This window comes from Lissotriton vulgaris, chromosome 6, assembly GCF_964263255.1.
Source record: "Lissotriton vulgaris chromosome 6, aLisVul1.2, whole genome shotgun sequence".
Lineage (NCBI taxonomy): Eukaryota > Metazoa > Chordata > Amphibia > Caudata > Salamandridae > Lissotriton > Lissotriton vulgaris.
In genome coordinates this window covers 1,031,855,162-1,031,879,659 of record NC_141694.1, presented here as the reverse complement: position 1 = coordinate 1,031,879,659, position 24,498 = coordinate 1,031,855,162, and the positions used below count along the sequence as shown (strand labels likewise).

At 41.1% G+C, this 24,498-nt stretch overlaps 1 protein-coding gene across 3 annotated transcripts in view; it reads right to left on the bottom strand.

Annotated features, from left to right (window-relative positions):
• SMOC2 (SPARC related modular calcium binding 2) overlaps window positions 1–24,498 on the bottom strand; it is a 1,727,408-nt gene that overhangs the window by 631,381 nt on the left and 1,071,529 nt on the right. The window lies entirely within an intron of this gene.

The following is a 24,498-nucleotide window of genomic DNA, read 5'->3' as shown; positions in this document are numbered from 1 at the left end:
GTCACTGAATTTTCGGCAAAATTGAAGTCTTTCAAAAGTTGCAAAAGATCTTTGGTATCTTTCAGGTAAATGGGGGTGTTCTGAACGATGGGCTTAAGGTAATGGTCACAGAAACGTGACAGTGGCTCCAAAAGGGAGCCAATGCCAGAGACGATCGGACGTCCCGGAGGGGGCGACCGGTTTTTATGCATCTTAGGCAATGTGTAGAAGTAGAGAGTCACACTGTCATTAGTACTGAGGAAGTCGGCCTCATTTTTAGATAAATGCCCATCTTCTAGCGCCCTACTGACAAGAGTGGAGATTCTTGTCCTGAGTTCCTCAGTGGGATCCCTTGTTAGAGGAAAGTAGTTTTACCTGTCATCAAGTAAAACCTGGCATGCTTTATCATAATCCACTGTATTCTGTATTACAAGGCCCCCACCTTTATCTGCCGGTTTTATGGTTATGTTCGAGTCTTTTTGTAGACTTTGTAATGCATGATGCTCTGCAGTGCTGAAATTACCAAAGGTAGAGGGATCTGCACAGGTTTCAAGATCCAAGAACACGGCCTGTTCAAAGGCAGTGATTGCTGCCGGTACTGTGTGGGGAGGAGGGGTAAATGTGGAATCTAGTCTGAGTCCAGTATCCCCCTTACGTGTGGCTTCATTTGGGTCTTCTTTGTCTTCAAAAAAAGCCTTCAACTTGAGTTTCCTGAAAAAAGCAGCAAGCTCGCAATGAAGCTTGAATTTGTCTGGGAGGGATGTAGGGACGAAACTTAGGCCTCTTTCAAGGACCTTGGTTTCGGTTGTAGTCAGTATTTTGTCCGAGAGGTTAGTGATTAGGCTTAGAGACCGCTCTTCCCTGTTTGTTGGGTTTTGCTGCGAGTGTGCTTGCCCACTGCATCGTCGTCTTCCCACGATACTTGGTTGAACCCTCTCCGCTTCCCTCTTCCTCTCCTGCCCCTCTCTAAAAATGGCTGTTCATATTGGTGGGATAGTTAGGTGGTGGCATAAAGCCTGGATTCCAGTCCATCATTTGGTAGGGGGGTTGGAAGGGGAATTGTTGGCCCATTCCACCCATTTGTGGGGGTATTAGCTATCTCTTTGTTGGTTATAATAACCAGGTCTCCCTCTGTTGTTACGGTTGCCTCTGTTACCCTTTCTCCTTCCTTGTTTGAAGGACCCATTGCTTGACCCACTGCTGTTGGATGAGTCCTCATCCGATTGGTCAGTATTGCTAGGGTTTCTTGTTGGTGGGGCGAATGTGGCTGCCGAATATGGGTAAACCTTTTCAAATTCTATTTTTTTAAAATCTTTCTGAAATTTGGTAACTTTCGATTGCATGAGACTATCCTTATATTCACTCAAGTCTTTGTTAATCTCATCTAGCTTCTTTTTGTAGCCAGTGATAGTCGCCTTGAATTGTGATTCAGTTTCTTGAATTTCCACCAAAATTGTTTCAGAGAGTTTCAGTGCTGTTTTTATAATTAGAACGAGCCAGTCGCGTGTACAATGCCATGCGATCATGGCTTATTCTTTGCGGAAAGTGGCATCGTTAAGAAAGATCCGCGGGGCATTGGTGAAAAGGAGCCCTCTGGGAGCAATGTTTTTGAGTAGATGTTTTTTTTAAATTGTCCCATGGAGAATGGTGCGTATTCTATCTCGTTTCAATTCTGTGAGTTTCTCCAACTCGGATGTGTGGGCTATTACTTGTGAAATGACTGGATCAGCAAAAAGATTGAAGTCAGCTAAAATGTCTGATATCTCTGACTCAGAGTATGTTAGTCCCAGGTTGGACATGGTGACCACGAAGTAGGGAGACACAAGGAATAAAAAGAAAATAAAAGAGTAGATCAAGTCTAACTCAGTAAGAACATCTCTCACAGCTCTGTGCTGCTAAGTATATATCAACAAAAGGAGAGGTAGGGAGTACTTTGAGACACTCTTATTCCCTGGTTATGTTCAATAAGCAAAAAAAGAAGTGTCATATGGTTTCAAAGAAAACACGAAGGAGCAACGAAAAAATTGAAAAAACGGCCACATTTAGGACGTTTTTTAGGAAGGCCCTCACTCACCACCTGGTGATGACATGCTTCATCATTGGGCCCCACTGAAGAGGCCGAATGACTCTTCAGTGTGCTTCGACACCAGATCTACTGTGGAGCAGGATATGTGAGTTTAAGGCGTGCAGTGAAAAATAAACTAAATAGTGGTGAGGGGATTAAAAATGTCTTTAGTGTATCAGGAAATGATTTATTAAGCGATCACTTAGGACATGTAATTAAAATTTAGTGTAGGAAAGTAGTCCACAAATTAATTGTGTGGTTATTTCCTTAGTCAGTCAACATGTTTCTGCCTCTGAAACGGTGTGCATTTACCAGGCATTCATCAGGACTATCTAGGTGTACTAAACCCTGGCGGTATGAGCACGCTAAGGCCCACCCTTACCTAGGGACGTGTACGTGTAAAAAGAAAAGTGAAAAAAAAGCGAAAATAGGAAGAGAAAATGTCTTCCTACTAACTCCTGGTTTAGGAGGCTTCCTTCATTAAGGTTTCTGTACCTAGAAAGAAATAAAAGACATAGACGCACACAAAGGAAGAGACAAACAGTTATAGGTTTTTTCATAATCACAATTGTACATCTACAGTGCTCAAATCGAGCACTGTAGATGTACAATTGTGATTATGAACAAACCTATAACTGTTTGTCAGTAGGGAAAGTAAATACTTCATATATCAATAAAAATAAATTAAATATTAATGCCAATTACAAATTAGTTAAAAGTAATTAACAATTTTATATAATATAATAATTAATCAATTAAAAATACAAATACAAATTAATTATTAAAAATAATTACCTATTAATTCAAATTTACCAATTAACAATTAATTAATTAACAATTAAAAAATAATAAAAAATTACGACAAAACACCAATAAATAAACTTAAATATTTAATTAATTACAATGAAATTGCTTCCCACCCTATTCCCCTATAAATCCACAACCCGCAACAGAAAATAAATTAATAAAATTAACATAATCAATTAATCAATTAATTAAAATTAATTACCAATTATATTTTAATCAATTACCAATGAAAAATTTAAATAACAATTAATTCAAAATAAATACCAAAAAATAAATTAAAACATTTAATTAATTATAATTAAATTACGTCCCACCCTATTCCCCTATAAACCCACTACCCGCTACGGAAAATAAAATAAAATTAACATAATTATCAATAATCAATCATTTAAAATGAATTACCAATTATATTTTAATTAATAACAAATTAATAATTAATTCAAAATTAATTCAAAATAAATACCAATAAATAAATTAACATATTTAATTAATTATAATTAAATTACTTCCCACCCTATTCCCCTATAAACCCACAACAAGCTACAGAATTATGTTACGCAAAAATTAAATACCTTAACAATAACTAATTAATTAAAATAAATTAAAAAATAAATATACACTTTTCACACATATACTAACATAAAAACACTTTAAAAAATTGGATATTATTAAAAAAATTATATTAACTTATTTACCTAAAATTCGATATTTTTGTTGTCTATATTCTGTCCATTCAATATTTTTGTTGTCTATATTCTGTCCATTCAATATTTTTGTTGTCTATATTCTGTCCATTTGATATTTTGTCCATTCTATATTTTGAATTCGATATTACTGCTATTCTATTCGATATTTTTGTAGTCTATATTCTGTCCATTCGATATTGTGTCCATTCTATATTTTTAATTTGATATTAATTCAAATCAATATTTAAAACTCAATATTTTGAGTGTATGCCAAGTTCCGCACCACACACTAACAGTATCAAACGTTTTTCCCGCCCTTTCCCAACTATGTTGGACAGCTCACTCAAGGGACCTTGGCGCCTTTTGGCACAGTGGCAAACTTACAGGCACACATGATCTCTGGGGACAAGTCATCTGGCCCTTTACGCAGCTGCAGTGTAGGAAAAGCACTATACATTTACCCAACGAGGTAGCACTTACTGATTACCCAGTAGAAAGTACTCCAGTTAAGTATGGTGCAAATCGCAAATAAATCCGCAATTTTGCGGGAAAATCCGGGAATTCGCGGATTTTTTTGCGAATTCGCGGACCACAGTTCCGCAAAATTCGCCCATACTTAGTTATTTTAGTTAATGGCGTTCCTTCTAAGAGTAAGAAAATCTGGCAAGAATTAGTGGATGTTAGGAAAGTGAAAAAGGCAACGTTGTGTCTGGTAAAAAATAATCAATACTATAAAAATGTGTATGTGGGAGAAGAAGAAATAACTGTAGAAGAAGATAGTGACTTGCCATCTGGACAAATTGAAAAAGTGGATATGTCCAGAACTGAAGAAATGTTCGTAACATTACAGTGTTCATCCACTTCATTCCAAAGAAGTGATGGGGAATACTATAGAGTTATTCCAAATGAAAGAAGCAAAGGGAAATCCCATTAGTGTATGGGAAAAAAGCTTGGAAGCTCGTTGTTTCCCTCAGTGGTTTCCAACAGGAAAAGGAGGACGATATGATGACTGACCTGTGCAGATTCCTGCATTTGAATACCAGACATCAAGACTCTATGCAGAAGATCCAATATTCCGACAATGTATTCTGTATTTGTTTAATCTTTTGTTTGAGAGTGACTTGTCTGGACTTTCTTATGCAGTGAACCATATATTGAAAACAGGTGTACAATTTCAAAATGTTTCGGCAAAGGAATTTATGGATAAAGTACAGCAGAAAGATAATGTTTTGGAATCTCATCTAATTAATCTCATGGCATGTCAGCGTGGTACTAATGAGTACTGGTACCGTCGTCATGGAGAACTTAAATGTATGCTAAGGAACTTAGGAACTCCTCCATGGTTCCTTACTCTAAGCTGTGCTGAATATACTTCGGATGATTTACTTCAATTTCTTCAAAAGACAAATCCAAATATAGTAAATATTGAATACAAGACACCTGGAGAATTGTGCTCTTTAGATCCAGTTAATGTATGCAGGTATTACAATCATAGATTTGAAGCTATGATGTCTTTTATCACCAATAAAAGAAATCCTCCTCTTGGAGAGGTTCTGGATTTCTTTGGGAGAATCAAGCGAGAGGTGCTCCTCACATACATATGCTAATATAGATCAAAGATGCTCCCAAATTTGGAACAGACTCAGATGATACTGTGTTGTCTTTTATTGAAGAATATGCTACATGTTATATACCGAGAAGTACAGAAGATAAGGACTTAAGACAAGTCTTACGATTCCAAAGCCATCGTTGTGGGAAATACTGTTGTCGAAAGTACAAATCTAAAGACAAATTCTACACCAAATGTCGTTTTGGATTTCCACCTCCTATAATATCGAAAGGAAGAGTGAACAGTTTTATGTCATCTTTGCGACATACTATCACAAGAAAGTCTCCCAAAAATACCTCCAACTTAAGAAGAAATGAAGAGTCGAAATACATAAATGACTACAAACCAGTAATTTTGTCCATGTGGAATACTAGCATGGATATTCAATACGTTGCGGACGATTCCATTGCGGTTGCTCGATATCTAACATCCTACACAACAAAATCAGAAAAGACGGAATTGAAGGAAATGTGGGAAGAGATTTCCCACGAGAAGAGTCTAAGTAAGAAATTATATAGTTACAGTTTGAAGATGTTATCTCATCGAGAAATTGGAGCGTATGAATGCTCAGATCGCTTATCATCAGCAAGTCTATACTCCAAATCTAGAAGAATCATTTGGGTGAGTCTAGGTCTTGCTGCAACACGAAATCGAGCACTTAAATCTGTACAAGAAATTGTATGTTTAGCTGAAAAAGAGCCAGAAAGTACAGATATTGTGAAAACCAATATGTTGGATACATATTATCCAAATAGAAGTCATCATCTTTAGAACATTTGTCTCTATGAAGTGCTGCAAAATTATATTTTTAAACAGAATATTACAGAAAACATCAATAATGGTATATATGCTGTGATTGGTTCTGAAGGATGTTTGGTGGAACAAAGAAAAGGACATTTGATTAATCACAGTAAACTGAGTTGCGAAACTCCTGACAAAAGGGAATTTTACTATTTAGCTCTTTTGCAACTTTTCAAGCTGTGGCGTTCAGAATTGGAATTACTTGGAGATTTTGAGAGCTATGAAGATTCGTTCAACACAAGTAAAGATACTATAGAATGTCCTGTTTTTGCTAATTATGTGAAAATGTTGAAAGATGAAATTAAGCAAGAAGCTACAATTGCAGCTGAGATTGCTAGAGACAGTTCTCAAGACAGTCAAACTTCTGCTCCATTGAGTCAGGATCCACTAGGAGAACCAATGGTTAAAAATTAAGCAGCAACTGCTATGGAAGAGGTGGAAACAGCAATATATCAAGCTCAAGAAGATGTAACAAACTTAGGAAACTTGGAGGAATAACTAAATGTTGAGCAGAAACAAATATATGAGAAAGTTAGAGAACCGATTGACCATGGTTTACTTCATGAGAAGAAACGTGCTCTTGCTCATCATTTCAACCTATCCAAATGTACGTGAGGGGACAAGCTGGAACAGGAAAACTTTTTTTAATTAAAGTAATTCACAATTTATCTACAGAAAACAACTGAGTCGCATTTGTCTTGTGTTGTCACTGCCCCAACTGGGTTGGCAGCACACAATATTAAAGGAAATACTTTACACTGTCTATTAATGCTACTAGTAGAGCATGAAAACAAATGGGAATACCGCAAGCTATCTGGAGAAGCTTGTTGTGAAGTTACAAGAGTCTTGAAGAAAATGAAACTTCTCATTATTTATGAGGTAAGCATGGTATCAAACTTAATGCTTGCCTTTGTGTATTTAAGAATGCAGCGAATTCTTAAAACAGAGTGTGACGTATTATTTGGAGGACAACACGTCATAGTTTTTGGAGATCTACTACAACTTACTCCTGTAAAAGGACAAAGAGTGTTTAAAACATTAGCGCATGAAGATACCAAAAAGTCTTTGTAGAGCATTGGAAATGTTAACATTTGGCCATATTTTGAGTATAAGGAACTTATTACAAATATGCGACAGGCAAATTATGCTGATTATGGAACTATTCTTCAAGATATAAGAATTGGAAAAGTGACTGAACATGGCAAAGAAGCTTTACAGAGACGATTACTTTCCAATTTGTTTCCAAATGAAAATATTGTTCCTGAGAAAATATATATGAGAATTGTAATCTGCTTAATGCCAACACTGCGTGAATGTTCTATATTCAATGAAGAAATTTTAAAGTTGGAAAATGAAGAAATTATAAAATTGGAAGCTATTGATAAAATAGAACATGAAGGAATCACTATTATTTTGACCGAAAAGTTGAAGAGGAAATTGGATTCTTTAGAGAAATCGATAAGTAAAACTGCTGCTTTAGAAAATAATTTATATGCATGTGTAAACTGTAGGACAATTTTACGACGTAATTTGAATGTGGAAAAAGGTTTAGTAAATGAAGCAATGGGTAAAATTGTTGATTTAGTTAATTATGTAAATAGAGATGGTATTGAATTTTTGAAAATCTAATTTGATGAAATTGCAGAAGTACAACAATTTAGTCGTTGTTATGCTCGGTTTTTGCTTGTAAAAGATTTGTATGTTTGCAGAAAACAGTTTCTTATTTCTTTGGCGTATGCGGTGACCATTCATAAATCTCATGGTTTAAGTGTAGATAGTGCTTTAGTGAATATTGGAAGTACCGTGTTTGAAGAGGATATGGCATATGTTGCTTTGTTTCGAGTGAGAACTTTATCTGGATTGTACATGATTGATTTTAATGAGACAAAGATTAGTGCAGATGCAAATTGTGTGAAAGAGTATAATAGGTTAAGAAAAGAATATGCACCCAATGTAGGTCAATATCCAGTATTTGAAAAGCGTGTGGTAGGTAGAAAAAGAAGATTTGAGAATATCTGTAGTGAAGCTGTAGATCCAGAAAAAAAACAAGATGAAGTTGTGATTGCAAGCAAAAAGAAAAAGGACAGTTTTGAAGAGAAAGTTGTTTATCAGTTTGAAAATTGTTCTGGTGTCAACTGCTTTGCTAATGTAGTTGTTAATGTTGGTTTTTTTCATTGCAACAGCAAATTGTTGAAAATCGGGAAGAAAGATTCTGTTCATTGTTGTATTCTGTTTATGAAACATGTAGTAGTGATAAAAGTAAAATACCAAGTGTTTCTGATATTAGAAATGTTTTGGACATATGTTCTGGTTGTACTCAATTTATGTAGAATATTCAGCAAGATTGTCAGGAATTTCTAATGTATTTGCTTGTTATATTGGAAGATGAAGGTTTAGGTATTGAAAACCTTTTTGGCCTTTCTTATTAATGGCAACATGACTGTGAAAATTGTTTGTTTACATGTAGCACTAACATAGACACTGAAATATTTATATATTTGACTTTACCAGACTGTGACTCAGTGTCTTTTAAAAATCTAGTTAGAGGAGCAGTCAAAACATGGTGTAAATCAGAAATGTCATCAACATTATCTATACAAAGATATGGACAGTATGTCATTTTAATGCTGCAACGTTGTAGAGCTGATGGAAGAAAATTGGAAACTTTAATTAAAAATGTTGTAGCTACTCAACTATCAATATCAGGAAGAACTTTTGTAGCTGTAGCAATTATTTTTCATGATGGTCCTTCTACAACATCTGGACATTACACTGTTTATTTAAAATGTCTGAAAGGTGGGATACATTGTAATGATAGTCAATTGGTTTTTAAACAACGTTTGCCTAAAGAGTTACCAAATTCTTACCTAATATTTTTAAAGCCAAAATTTTAGGAACAAAATTTGGCCTTTCTGGATTACTGATGTTACGATAGGTTGGTCTGGTGTTGTAGATTACTTTGTAAGGGAGGGTGAGGAGCTTGAAGGTGATTCTCTTGTTGATGTGAAGCCAGTGTAGATCTCTTAGGTGGTGGGTGATGTGGCTGTTGCAGGGGACATTGATGATCAGTCGGGAGGAAGTGTTTTGGATTCACTGTAGTTGTTGTAGGTGTTTGTCCGAGTTGAGATTTAGAGAGTTGATCCTTATGCAGTTGGTGACGTCTTTTGGTGGTATGTGGCTCCTTGGTGAGGGAGAAGATGAGTTGGCTGTCGTGGTCTTAGCAGATAATGTTGAGGTTGTGATGGCGGGCCACTTGTGTGAGGGTGGCCATGTAGATGTTGAATAGCGTCAAGTTGAGGGATGAGCCCTGGGGGACGCCGCAAATGATGTTGGTGGTTTTGGATCAGAAAGGTGGGAGACGGATGCTGAGGATTACTATTGAGGAACTTTCAAACAACGAATTTGAGATATACTATTTGGCAATGAGGAAAAGTATGTAAAACCTTTAAGGACTATTTGTTGCATATTTTGTCAGCATATATTTGTAAGTAACTTTATTTTCAGTGTAGGAAAATTAATGATAGTGTTTTGCTATTTTAAGATTGTTGGAGATATCTCATAGTTACGAAAGAAATTGCTCTTAGAAAAAAACATTTAACATATGTTTTATTTCTATTTTTTAGATTGTTATTGAGAATGTTGAATGGTTTTTTTAAGATAATCATATTGGTTGTCTTTTTTTTGCCCGCTGTTAAGTGATGAGTACTATTGAAATCACTGTTTCTAGTGAAATTCAATATATACTGAGAACAGCAAAAAAGGCAAATGAAATGCTTTACAAATTATTTTGTGTTGTAAAAGATATATTGTAACTGTATTTTTTTGTCTTCCACAGATGCAAATTTTATAATATATAATTTTATTATTATTTATTATGTTTAAGGTAAGAATATATAACTTTAAAATGATCGATGGGATGTGCTTCTAGAGAGCTGAAGTAACAAGAGATGGATGGAGTACATATGTGTGCAAAGATGGTTTGTGTCTTTTAAAGACATTTGAAAAACTTAATATAGATACTGAGTTTCAGTATTCTTTGCATTTTATTACAACACTTGGTTGGAACAGGTAAGGTGAATAGACATATTGTACTTTTTTTAGTACTGCATTTTATTATAACAGCCTGAGTTTGTTCCTATAGTGATAAGGAGTGACTGGTTTGAAAATGTAAGAAAATTTAAAAACAGAACATTTATATAAATAATTATATTTATATAATCTTAGAAAGTAGTAGACAATGGTATTTGTATAATATTTTTTTAAGGGCAAAATAGTTGATAAAGCTAATTTTGTGTTATGTATTAGGAAAACTGATAAAATGAAGTGTTTATGTTTTTGAACAAGGACCTACAACATAAGAAATTGATTATGGAAAAACGACAGAACAATATGGAAGACGGTTTCGAAATTAGCAACAGTCTTATAGAAGAGCTAAATGTACATTTTACAGGCAGCGAGAATGAAGAACAAGAAATTAGTGCTGCAGATATCAGCTGTGATTTCCTAGACGAAAGCTTGGATGCTTATTTTGTGGAAGCATTAGATGATATCGAGTTTGATCATATGAATTCCGAAATTGATAACCAGGAAATTGATATCAATGAAATACCTGATGAAATTATTTTGGAAGCTCTGTTAAATTATGAGATGTTAAAAGAATACATTTATTATCGTATAATAATAATGTTTTGAGTAATATGTAGTAAAGCATTCACTGTAATAAAAGTGTAGCACTTATAGATTCACTTAGACATTTTTTTAATTCTTTGCCCAGTCTGTATCCACTACACTTCCTTCAAACAATCTGTCACTGTTGTTTTAGTATTGTAATGAGCCATTCAGCAGAATGTCCTTATCTATGCACTGTGCTAAAAATGAATCTGTTATAAATTCAGTCAGGCAATCTCCTTGCAGAACTGTAATCATCCAGTCAGTACCCAAGTAAATATGGAGCAAAGTAGGCCTTAGGCCATGGACTGTTTTAAACTCCTATAGACTATGCTTGAAGTCTTCTATGCACCGGCAAACTTGCCTTTTATATGTTCAATTCCCCAGTCTCTATCCTTACACTTCCACCAAACACTCTGTCACTCCTGTTATAGTTTTGTAGTGACTCATTGATCAGTGTGTAAAATACATTCGCTACATTAAAACACTAATGGGCAGATGTACAATAACTGGCACATCCCCAGGGATATGGCAGTTATTGTGCACTGTAAAATCACCACCATGGATGAGCCATATTTACAATGTGGTGCACTATGGGGCAAAAACGGCACAGATATGTGATGTATCTGTGCCGTGAAGGCGGCGCAATGCTTGAGTTGCGTTGCAAGCGCAACGCAGCTCCAGCAATACTCTGGAGACTCTATGCTCACAATGCTGTGTCAATCCTTACACCTGCTTCAAGCAGGTGCAGGGTTTTGACGCAGCATAAGTCCAAAAGTCACCTTAAGGAGGCGTTCCTGCACCGAAATCCCCCACCCCCGCGCAGGAAAGCCTCCTTCTGGCGCAGATGCATCACATTGTAAATACCACACACCATGGCACAGCTTTTGCACCACCGCTGCATCACAAAAGTGGCGCAACAAATGTGTAAAAGAGGCACAAGGGGGTTGTAAATCTGCCCCTAACACTTACAAATTCACCCAGGCAGTTTCACCAGCAGTGCAAATGGAAGCATAGACTTTTTTTTTTTTCTTGTTCTCATTAACCACGTCATCATTCCAAGAACTCTCCGACCGTCAAGACATATGTCCCTGTACAGGTAGGAAACTAGAAAATAGCTCCATGTCTCCCAGAGGGGCAGACCAGATGTCTTAGCGAGAGGAAACCTCTGCACGATCTTGCTCCATTAAAGCCTATTACCGGCTGTTGGTGCAATATCTTTGTGGCATCGGGAGCCTCCCGTTGGACTTGGAGTACTAGGCATAATTATCGGACCCGGGGAAAAAAAATAAATAAATAAACCCGGGTTCTCTGACAGCTTTATCTCCACTCAAGTAAATAGCTCCAGAATCTCAGACTACGGGCACTACAAGCCCTTGCCAAATCGACTTTAGATGTTGGGTAAAGTGACGTCAACCACTCTGCGTGGGTCGGCGGATTGATATTGACCCAGTTTATACAGATTGTTCTTCTTGCTAACAAAATGGCATAGTATAAAAATGACCTCTCTAGTCCCTTGATGTTATCGCTTAGCCCAAAAATAACTAAGGACCAGGAAAAAGAGATCGAGGTTTTAAGGATTGATTCAAGAGATATCTTGACTTCTTGCCAGAAACTACTAATATTTGGGCACTCCCAAAACATATAGAGATCTGAGGCTGCTGGGAGGAGGCATTTGCTGCAGCACTTCCCTGGTTGGAACTTAGACAGTCTTTGGGGGGAGTAGTACGCGCGATGTAATGTAAATAATTGGTTGCGCCTCAACCAGGCAGGTTTTATTATTTTATACAAGAGGCTAAAAGATCTCGTCCATAGTTCTTCTGCCTGAGCTTCTCCATGTCCTCCCCACAGTTCTACCGGGAGGTTAAAGTCACCATCTGCTTCCTCCATGATGTTCCAATAGAAAAAAGCAACCTCTTTACCCCCACTGGCTTTCTCAACTAAGTTTTTCTCTAAGGAGCTGTATCCTCCAAGTTTAATCTTTTTCTTTGTCTGTTCTCGAAGCAAACTAGACAGTTGTATGTATATGAACCAGGATAATGGTGAACTTATCCTATCTGAGAATGCTTCCCATTCTAATAAAGATCCTCCTGCCACCAACTCTCCCCATCTTACTATCCCTGCCTCCAATAACACAGTTTTAACACTCTCGATGTATTGCGGAGAGAACCCTGGAAGATCCCAGATCGGTGCGAAATTGGAAAGATATGCCAGCCCAACCTTAGATTTAATTTGAGTCCATTCTTTTAGGAGCAAATGTAGAGTCTTTAGCCTCACTCTCTTAAAAAATCTCAGGTGTCCAAATTTAAACAAAAAGCCGTCAAGTGGAAGATTAGAGCCCAATAACATTGCCTTGAACATGCAACCATTTGAGTTATCTTGGGGGGTCTTTAGTAGCATCCTGGACTGGGACAGATGGAAAGCCCAAGCGTAATATTCCAAGTCTGGCAATGCAAGTCCCCCCTTCTCTCTCTTCCTTCTTAACTTCTTCCATGCCAACCTGGTTGATTTAAAACTCCAGATGAATGAATTAATGCTTTGTTGGCATTTAAACAGTTGCTTAGCGTCAAATGTCAGTGGAATAGTGTTGAAAATAAATGTGTATTTGGGAAGAATGGTCATTTTCACTAGGCTCGTTCTCCCATAGATAGTAAGCGGGAGAAAGGACCATGCTTTCATCAATGCCTTAGATTCGCGGACAATCCGATCTAGGTTAGTCTGGGCCAAGATGTTTATATCATTTGTAATTCTAATTCCCAGATAGTGGATTGAAGTTGTCACCGGGATTTGAAGGTTTGCAATATTCCAAGCCGTTTTTCCGGCATTTATTTTGTACCCTGAAAACTTTCCAAATTCTTCAGCCCTTTTTATAACCGTAGGAAATGCCTGCTCAGGATCAATTGTATATATAAGCAAGTCGTCCGCATATAATCCGACTTTTTTCTCCCAACCAGAGAAAGAAAAAGGCAGAATATTGATGTCCTCTCTTAGGGTCTGAACAAATGGTTCAACATAGATGTTGAATAGAAGGGGGGAAAGAGGGCACCCCTGTCTTGTCCCCCTACTGATTTCAAAAGGTTCCATGCGGCTGCCGTTAATCAAAAGGCTAGCTCTCGGGTTTTTGTATAGCAAACTTATTACTCTACAGAATTTGGGGCCAAATTGGAATTTTTCCATGACTGCAGCTAAATAGGGACCTTTGACCCTATCGAATGCCTTTGTTGCATCGAGTGTCATGATTGCAAGGGGCAAGGCGAAGGTTGAGGCAATGTCTATTGCTCCAACCAGATCATAGGTTAGATCGGCCAACTGGCGACCTCTAATAAAGCCCTTTTGGTCATGATGGATAATCGTACCGATCTCGCTTCCCAAACGTGCAGCCAAAATTTCTGCAAAGATCTTATAATCATTATTAAGAAGCGAGATCGGACGATAAGATCCACAATCTACTGGATCCTTCCCTGATTTTGGAACTAGGGCAATGTTTGCCTCACCCCAGGAACTAGGTGGTATCTCACCCCTGATTAAGATGTTATTAAACAAATTTGTTAAAATTGGGGTGATAGTTTAATTTAATTCTCGATAAAATTCGCCGGGAATGCCATCCGGCCTTGCAGCCTTCCCCTGTTTCAGTTGTTTAATAGCTCTTACGACTTCTGCCTCTGTTATCTCTTTATCCAGGTGTTCACTCTGTTGCCTAGTCAACTTTGGGAGGCTCACCTTCTCCAACCACGTATTTCTCTCCTCAGTGTTTACTCTGATCTCTTCTGTATATATCTTCTGAAAAAAAAAACGAAAGGCTTCCCCTATTTCCAAATCTGTTTTTCTATTATTGGTTTCACCCTCTACCCTCACTTCTTTGATATAGTTTCTGGCTTGGTCTGCTTTAGTTTTCCAAGCAAGCAACTTACCTGCAGCCTCGCCATATTCAAAGTGGGAAAGCTTACTAGCCTGCCACCTTTTGTTCACTCTCTCCTGCAATATCGCGCCTAATTTGTTTTTTAACTCACATCTTCTTTCCAAATTTACCGGGGACATAGGGTCATCTGATTCTATGAGAGCCAGATCTTGCTCTATTTTTGATACCTCCTCTCTATATTTCTTTTTTCTGCAGGAAGCACGATTTGTAATACATCCCCTTAGATATGCTTTCCACATCTCCCACACACAAACCAAAGGCGCAGAATTCAGATTACACTCCAAAAAAGCAGTGGATTCAGATATAAGATGTTCTCTTTCCTCTTCTTCCAGAAGGATGGTACGATCGAAAGACCATGAAGCGTAAGTAATATTCTGATCTAATGTTATAGAAAATAGGATAGCTGAGTGATCGGACATATGCTGCGGAAGGTATACCAAGTTCTTTATGGCATCTTTGAGGGTTAAGCTGAATAAGGCATAATCTATGCGAGATTTATGTTTATATTTATAATTGTGAAAAGAGACTCCCGAAGTATTCCCAGCTCTTTGCCTCCAGAAGTCCACCAACCCCAAGTTCGACATACAAGACAGAAGAGTAGCTCTCGCTTTATTGTGTGTTGCAGCTCTAGAGCTGGGGAATTTATACAATTTTGGGTCCAGGAACAGATTGAAATCCCCCATCCATATTATAGGATTCTGAGTCGTGACCAGGTGGTTCTGTAATGTATTAAGATGGGATGATTCATCCTGGTTGGGGCCATAGTACCCCACCAGAGTATACCCCCTCCCATCAAGTTGAACATTGGCTATCAGCCATCTACCACTCGGGTCAGCCCTACAATCCGCAATCTGAGCCTTAGCTCCCTTTTTAAAAATGATGGCTATTCCGCGAATGTTAGCATTATGATCCGTGCTAAGAAATTTGTCCACCCATTTCAGTCTTTTCATTATATCCGTGATCTCTTGTTTCAGTAGATGTGTCTCCTGGATTATTATAACCTGCGCGGGGAAATCTCTAAGGTATTGCATAATTTTATGTCTCCTTCCTCTTACGCGCAGGCCATTAACATTCCAGGATAGAAACTTAATTTCCCTCATTTATCATTAACACCCAAACTCCCCGCTCCGGGCCTACCTTCCTGTGGAGGTCCTATATTATTTTTTACTATTTCCTGTCTACTATGGATTGAGTTATCAGATCAATGGAAGCATAGACTTGTAACATATTTATGTGCATATGTTACATTCAAGTGCTTCGGAAGTACTACAGTATACTATAGGTAAACACCTTATAGATTTATGCTGTAGCACTTCCTTATAGTTCTACACTTTCACTTTCACCATAGACTACGAATGTATTCATTCATTTATTTATGCACTACACATTCATTCAGACAAAGTTTTACACACTATCATACAAATATAGCTCTTTCTTTGACCAGTGAAGGTAGTTCTGAAAAGAACTGTTTTTTGGGTGTTTTTAGAAGTTTTGTATTTTTTGGGGATTTTTTTTTGGGGATGTCATTTGAGATGTCATCAGTGATGTCATGAGTGATGTCACTGACCATGTCATGAGTGATGTAATATGTGATGTCATCAGCAGTGCATTGCGGGCGTGCAAGTTATAGTTAAACTAACTCTAACGGGGGAATTTCAATGGTTTTGTATGAGTGAAATGTCCAGCTAACTATAACGTGTGAAACCTATGTTTTTTTCAGTATATATATAGAACTGAAACTCTCCATCGACGGGTACTCCCAACCCTGCAGGGCGGCCACAGCTGAAGAGGATGGAGCATCCCGCTAAATTAAATGCACAAGGATTTGCTGAGCCAATTGACAGTGTTCATCACAGCTTTTCGTTTGCTGCTAAAGTGGCTGGAAATTGCTAGTCCTTACGCGTTTCGGCAACAATGCCTTGATCACAGGAATAGAGGTGTGCAAACACATGTGCTTTATATTCAATTCACCATGTGACACAGGCATGTTACTAAAAGTCCCAAGATGTATCTGTATTCACTGTGCTGTAGTATCTGTAAATATTGCTTAATAGCCTTCAATCACCACACACAGTTCAAAATACATTATTCCTGTTGTTCAGTGCATCAGGTATAATAAAGTGGCCATGTGCAAAGTATCAAAATTGACAGTCTTAGCAAATCTCATAATTCATCTTGCTGCCACAATATCAAATATGCCTCCTTAAATGTGAAGAATCTGGAATTGCCAGGGAGAAAAAGTCCTCAGCCTTCTCCCTTTCTCACCTTCCACATCACATATGTGATATAATCTTTTTGTTCAAGGTACAGGCAATCGGTTCATCCCCCCCACTCAAAACACTGCCAAAGCTCTCCATCGAAGGGGGCCCCTGGCCCTGCAGGGTGGCCACAGCTGAGGGTGATGGAGCATCCCATTAAATGCACAAGGATTTGGCCAGCCATCTTAGGCCGGCCAAACAGACATACACTCTTAGGTTTTTCCAACCCAGCTTTGTTGTACAGCCGGGTAGGAGAACAACTGGAGGCTCCCTGTGACTGACCGAGCGTTAAACCAACCTGCTCAGGCCAATTTGTACACTGCTCTCATGCTGAGAATTGCATGAGAGCAGCGGCTGGATTGGGTTGGGAGCCTGTACAGTGAAGCCCATCCACTTCCGGAAAGAGAGGAGCAATGATGCGGCAGGCAGTGGGAGCGGAGAATCAGGGCAATCTTTTTATTTTATTTTTAAAACCCAAGCACGCACACCCTATCACTTTACTATAGTGGCAGTCACTACTGGTAATATGAAAGGGTATAAGCGGTGCATCGTAAAGCTTGAATTATGGTTTATGTACTTTGGCTAGCAGGTTCACAACACTGTGTACGAAGGTGCGCGAATCACAGTAAATGTTAGCTGGGGCACAAGTTATAACTTTAACTTTAGAATTTCTAATGTTTGCTTAGTTTAATTTGGCATTGTATAAAATTATTGATAAAACTATAACTTCTCATGTTCAAGATCATCAAGTCCCTGTCTTTAGTGGTTTCACAGTTACCTGGAAATGGAGACATCCTACGATTTAGAGTTGGTCGGTAATGGAAATCCTACAATTTCTAACATAAATGCTAAACCCAAAAGACAACTGTATCATCGAGGACATTAGGCCAGCAGAATTTCTGTGACCTCTCAACTGTAAACATATCTGTATGCCAGACTTGCATTAAGGCATTGCATATGTTACCAGAGTGATGGGAACATAAGAAAAGAGCATAAGGAGAGAGTAGACTTTTCAATAGAAGCACAAAAAGTTTATGGTTGGAATATTTGTCTCAGATCTAAGTGGTGCTCAAAAATCAAGCTAAAGAAAAGTCAATGATATTGGGGACTAAGAGTAGGGCAAATGGGAGACTCTGCAATTACTTGAATATTTACTGCTTTCTGGGTAACATTTAGTGACTGCTTGCAGATTGTCAGTGAGAAAAAGCTATGGAAAACTGTGAAACCAGGCCATCTGATTTTAATTTTCTTGATGGTAAACAACTCTCAGCCAAAACCATTAAGCAATTGCCCTGTCTCTACCTAAAAAAGTGTCGAATATTTTTTGGCTTCAAAAACTGTTAGAAGATTTGTTTAGAAAACCAAAGGTCAGTGAGCATGGGGGCATGGTCAAAGGTGGAGCTAAAAACAAAGGGCCTAATTTATTTAGAATTGGCGTAGGGCAGCGCCGCAAGTCTTCTTGCTGCACTGCCCTATACCAACGTGAAAGGGCAGGAATGCACCAAATTTATGAAATATGGTGCATTCCTGTTCTTTCCACTTGCAATGGCCGACAAATTGCTGACTAGCATTGATGTAGGAAGGACTGTTTTTGTGCAGCAAGGGGTACCTACCTTCACAAAAACAATCCTGGGAGGCGTTTTCCAATTTCTATGTGAGCTGCAGAATGCTGCACACAAGAATAGAGGAAAAATGAGGAGAAATGAAAACATTACACCTCTGCTGGGGTGGCGTAAAGTGTTGGTGCTGCCCAGGTTTACATAATTTTTGTTAATCTGGGGAAGCATCAAAATCCATGGTTGTCTCCTTGTCGCAGAGTAAGACAACGCAGCGACTTACACCGTTTTATCTTACTCCATATCTATGACGCCATGCAAAGTCATGCAGGGTGCCTTCGTGTCACCTCATAGGTGTGGTTTAAGAGGATTACTCAGTGGGAGCGTCAAAAAAAGTGATGGGTCGTGGCTAACCAACATGGACGTCCAAATGTAACTTAGTTCGGCTCCGTGCCAGGCCCTGCTGAAGAGATCGACCCCCCTGGAATGCTATGAGGAGACGGCTTATCTCGGCAAGGAGACTCCCGGGGCCGGACAAAATGGCGGCTCCCTCTTCGCTCAGCCGCCGGGACTCCCACCGAAGCGGTGAGAGCAGCGGTGTCCCCATGGAGTGTGAGCGGCCTGGTGCTTAATGAGATTTCGCTCCCATGGCCTCCGGGGCGATGGACTCTGGTGACTTGTAGACCCCCAGCTCTCGGATCCCTACGCGAGGAGTCCTGCATGCTGCCTCCGAAGATCCTGGAGACCAGAGTGCCGAGTCCCTGAAGAGAGGAGGGGCCTATGAGCCCAACAGAGCCCAGCAGACAGCATGCAATAGCAGTGGTGAGGAGCGGGGGGGACTTCCACAGCGACGTTCAGCCCTGCACACCCTAAAGAGCTACATCCATGGTGCCTGACCCTAAGATAGCAGCGGTTAGGCACCTGCTCTGCACCATATGGAAAGACCGAAGTTAGAGGCACTGCTCTCCCGACACCCATCCCGGACTTGACGGCCACCACACTCTCCTGGGAGAGTGTCTACTGCAGCTACCCCCCTTCTCACATTGGCTACACCTGTGTGCATTGAATCCCGAGAGACCCCGTGATCTCTTAGCAGAGAGGGGATACGGCGGTCTGCAGTGGGGTCCCCCTGTGACTTTGGTGAGGAGAGTCACATTCTTGAGGCAGCAGTCGCAAACCGGGGATCAGACACTCCCAAGGGCACCAGCAGTGCAGCAGGGGCCCCTGAGCTGTGCAGACGTCCTATTCGTGATGGAGTCGACCCGACACAGTGAGTGACAACTCACACGATACGCACCCACTACTCTGCAGCGACGGGCTCTGGACCCTTCGACATCGCACTATTGAGCCAATCTGAGTCTCTGGCCCGACAAGGTGGTCTTTCCTAGTCCCCTGTGGAGGTTGGAGGTGATGGGCCAGGGCAGCTCCTGGTCCCCGCGCTATTTCCTGCAGAGGGACATCCCCACGCTGCCGGTGGGGGAAGATTGCTGATGCCACCCAAAACATCTCAGCCCACGAAGGTCTCCAGCTTCTTCTCTCCCTCCCCCAAGGGGGCAGCTAGAGACGAGCTGACACGGCTGGACAACAACATGGGCTGACATGTGAAGCTCTAATGGCCTCGCTCCAAGAATTTAAATAGGAACTCATGGACGACATTAAGGCCGATATAGGGACCTCTTTTGGCGCCCTTCAATGCTGAAATGGGAGGCCGGTTAATGACCCAGCAATCTGATATTGATTCCATTGGGACCAGCACCTTAGACTTTGAGGCAAAACATCAGGATTTCGAGGACCACGTTCACCCGTTGGAAGCCCAATCCGACGACCTACGTGCTCAGTTAGCAGCCACTGTGCTCCGGTGTGAAAAACTTCAAAATCGCTCCCGGTGGTAAAAACATATGTGTGAGAGGCCTGGAGAAGGGATGTGAGTGCCTGGATTTGGAGGCATTTATGGTGGGGCTCTTCTCCTCAGTTCTAGGAGACTCAGAACCGGAGGTTCGCCTAGAAGGAGTGCACAGAGTGGACCCTTGAGTCCCAGGAGAGGACAGAAAACCCAGAGATGTGCTGGCGAAATTGAACTCTTTCAAAATAAAGGAGTTGGTCCTTCAGAAAGCCTGCGCCCTGGATATGGTTTCGTTCCAAAATGTGGAGTGAGCTCTCTATCAAGATGTGTCCCAGGCCACCCTCGCCCGGTGCTAAAAGTTCCGACTTGTCACTGCAGCCCTGTGAGAATGCAAGGTGTGTTATCTCTGGGCTTATCCCTTTGGGTTAGCCTTCACTCTAGAAAACAAAAACCATCACTACACAGAACTAGAGGAGGCAGCATCTATTTTGGGTCTGGAGTTACCAGACACGTCACGAGCGATGGAAGTGAAGAGAATGAAGGTGCCACTAAATTCGAAGAGGCAGGGAGGTGGTGCTTGGCTTCAGCAGCAGAGACCAGGCAAGAACTCTGTGGGGTGACGTTTCCCTGTTTTATTTTGTTGAGGAGTACAGAGGCTTGTTTTGGACACTTTCACCACTGTGAATCAGAGACAGATATGAGCTCACGATGCCGACTGCAAGAACCACAGAGCTTCTATTTTTACTAACATCTTTGGAACTGATAATGGGACTTGGCGGCTGAATTTGGTCCACCCCACTTTTTTGCTCGTTATGAGGTTCCCCTGTATGATGGGGACCTTCAAGAGCATTTTCTTGATCTAAGTTGGACATGGTTCACTCTTTCCTTCATTAGGCTTTTTGATGTCACAGTCTTCCTTCTTGCTTTTTCTTTTTGGATTGCTTATGCAGAGTGGGGTCAGGGGGTCGGCGATGGGCCCGATACAGAAGGGAGGGTGGAGGCCTAGCGGCCCTGATGTCACTGTTCATTGGTGGGATGTAACTGCCTGACATGGAATGTTAAGGGGCTTAATTCCCCTAACAAAAGGCAGTGGATCTGGAAATTCTTGCAAGATCACCAGATTCAAATTGCCATGCTCCAGGAGATGCACCTCGCCCGCACAGATAAACACCGACTAAAGCATAGGGCCTACCCTCAAATCTTTCGCTCTTTGGCCCGCACTAAACACTACAGGGTGGCGCTGCTTTTTCACACTTTGATCCCCTTTCTACACCAGGACACTACAACTGACAAAGAGGGGAGGTTTATGATGGTATGGAGGAAATATGGGGCGATAGTCTACAATTGTGATGCTTTATGCCCCCAATACCAGGCAACATGACTATCTCCCTCCTCCCTACAGTGGTGGCCTCCCCGATCTGCCTCCCTGACCATGCGCCATTGGAGATGACCCTAGATTGGCCGGCCCCTCGCCAGATGGTACTTTCCCAATTACCTATGCAGAGATAGACTCCTCCAAGACGAAATGCGTAAAGCAATTAGAGATTACTTTGACCTCAATGATCCGGATCACGCTTAGTTAGCTAATACTTGGGATGCCTGTAAGGCGGTCATTCGAGGCAAATCTATTGAATTGGAGGCCACACTTCAGACACAACGCAAAGGGGAATGCCTCCTTCTTGAGAGAGAACTTCGCTCCGCGGAGGACGCCCATAATCCTTCACCCCCGGTACAAACTCTCTGTAAAGTCACCCAGGTTAAAGGGGAACTCCAAGCAATCTACACTAATGGGGCAGAAAAGATTCTTATACGCCTCCAGGCACAAAACTATGAGGGAGGGAACAAGGTAAGATTCTCTGTTGGCTCACCAGCTCCGCATAAGGCAGGAGAGGAATTATATCAAACATATAAAGGATAGTAAAGGGGTCCTTTACCAGAGTGAACCGGACAAGGCCAAAATTTTTGGGAACTTTTACCGCACTCTATACACAGCGGACCACCCGGACTTGCAGGCCCAAGATTAATACTTAGAGGGCCTCTACTTGCCCCAGGTACCCGCTCTCACAAACGAAGAGCTGAGTAGCCCCTTCACCGCGGAGGAGGTCTAAAAGGCGATAAACTCACTTAAACTTCAAAAGGCACCCGGCCTTGACCGCCTCAATGCCCACTTCTATCGTACGTTCACTCCGGAGCTCGTTCCTCGCCTGGTGACCCTTTTCAATGATATTGCTACCTCGCGACGGGTAACCCCCTCGATGGGCAAAGCCCTGATCTCTGTCAACCCCAAACCCTGGAAAGATCCCTCCCAATATGCCTCTTACAGGTCGATCACGCTTCTCAACCTGGCCGCCAAACTTCACTCAAAAATTCTGCCCACTCACCCGGAAAAAATTATGGCTTTCTTAGTGCAGGCCCATCAAGTAGGCTTTATTAAGGGAAGACAAACCCATGATAATCTGAGACAGGCAGGTCACATCCTTGAGAAAGCCCAACGGAAGGTGATTTCCATGTTCCTTCTCGCGCTGGACGCAGAGAAGGCCTTTGATAAGGTGGACTGATCCTTTCTGACTTGCACGCTCTGCTGGTTCGGTTTCGCTGAATCTTTTATTGGGATGGTCCAGGCAAATGACCATGCGCTGTACTCTAAGGGCCTGGTAAACAGGATGGCCTCGGATTCTTTCCTTCTTCCCCGGGGCACCGGTCAGGGATGCCCTCTATCCTCCCTCCTGTTTGCGCTCAGCATCGAACCCTTTGCGGAGTGCATTCGTGCATACCCGGACATAGGGGGAGTCCCTTTTGGCTCAGACGAACACGAGACATCCCTCTTTGCGGATGATGTGCTTCTCCCGGTCACGCGACTGCAATCTTCCCTTACGGCGATCCGGACAGAGCTTACTGCATATGAGCGGGCCTCATGATTTTAGGTGAACCACTCGAAATCTTTTCTCCTAAACCTCAGAGTGCCCAACGACACTATGAAGGTTATTGAGGGCGCGACTTCCTTCTGTACTACTCACAAAAACATCACCTATATAGGTATCAAACTTACCCCCAAGCTGGAACATCTCTATAGGGCAAACTTTCCCCCGTTGCTGCACCAACCTAAAGCTTACTTTGCCAGATGGTAGGCGGCCTACCTTTCGTGGATCGGAATTATAAATGCTATAAAGATGAATATCCTTCTGTGGTTATTGTATCTCTTCAAGGACCTTCCGATCCCAGTGGAACAGGCGCTGTTCTCTGAATTTAAAACAATGGTCGCCAAGTTTATTTGGCAGGGACAGAGGGCTGGACTCTCTAACCATTTGCTGATGCGACCGAGGGAGGGGGGTGGGCTGGCCCTTCCAGACTTCTTGGGTTACTATAGGGTGGCCCAATTGAGGGTGATCACAGAGTGGTCCCTTCAAGAATCAGATAAGCTATGGCTCCATATGGACAGACAAATAACGGGAAAAACAATCTGGGACTTACTGCGGCACCGCAAACAACATTGATCGTGCAACGCCTACATTAGTACACCTACGGCAACCATCTTGGGGGTCTGGGACATCCTGAACAGGACCACTCCCCTCACCACCTTTCCTTCCCCCGTTCATGCCCATACACTATAATCCAGATTTCCCCCTGGCTTTACAGGAAGGTCCTTTTGGCGTGTGGCGGGAGGGAGGCTGTCTTGCGCTCTTTCACCTGTTTGAAGACGGGAGGTTACTCTCCTTTCAGGAATGCTCCAAGGCTTTTCAGCTCCCTCCTCCTGAGGAATTTCAATATTTACAACTTAAACATTGGGCTCTGCAACCGCTAGTGCGGTCGGCTGCTACCCGGGGAGTTCCTCCCCATCGAGAAATGTGCCTTGTCTGGGACCTCCTCAAAGAGAACTGTCTCCTTTCTTCATTCCCTACTACAGAAGCGGAGCTCCCCGCACACCCTGAGACATCAACGTTATTGAGATATACTTCTGGACACCCCACTACAGGAGAAACAATGGACCTTGCTATATAGGGATATTCCCAAGTTTAACCGCCGATTGTTGGAGGTTCCTGCTATTTGGAAATGGCCGATTTCTAGTTCACAAACTGTATCCGAGCTCTTTGCTCACTTGACTGTTCGGCTGTTCTTGTACATCGGGGTCTCCTGCCCCTACATGTTATTTTTGTATATTTGTGCACTTCAATATCTTTTAAAACTAATAAAAAGATATTTGATTAAAAAAAGTGTTGATCTGGCGGCGCAAGCCTCTCATAAATAAGTCCCAAAATATTCTGTACGTTTTTAGTTGTTACACCATTAGGTAGGTACATATAAATAAT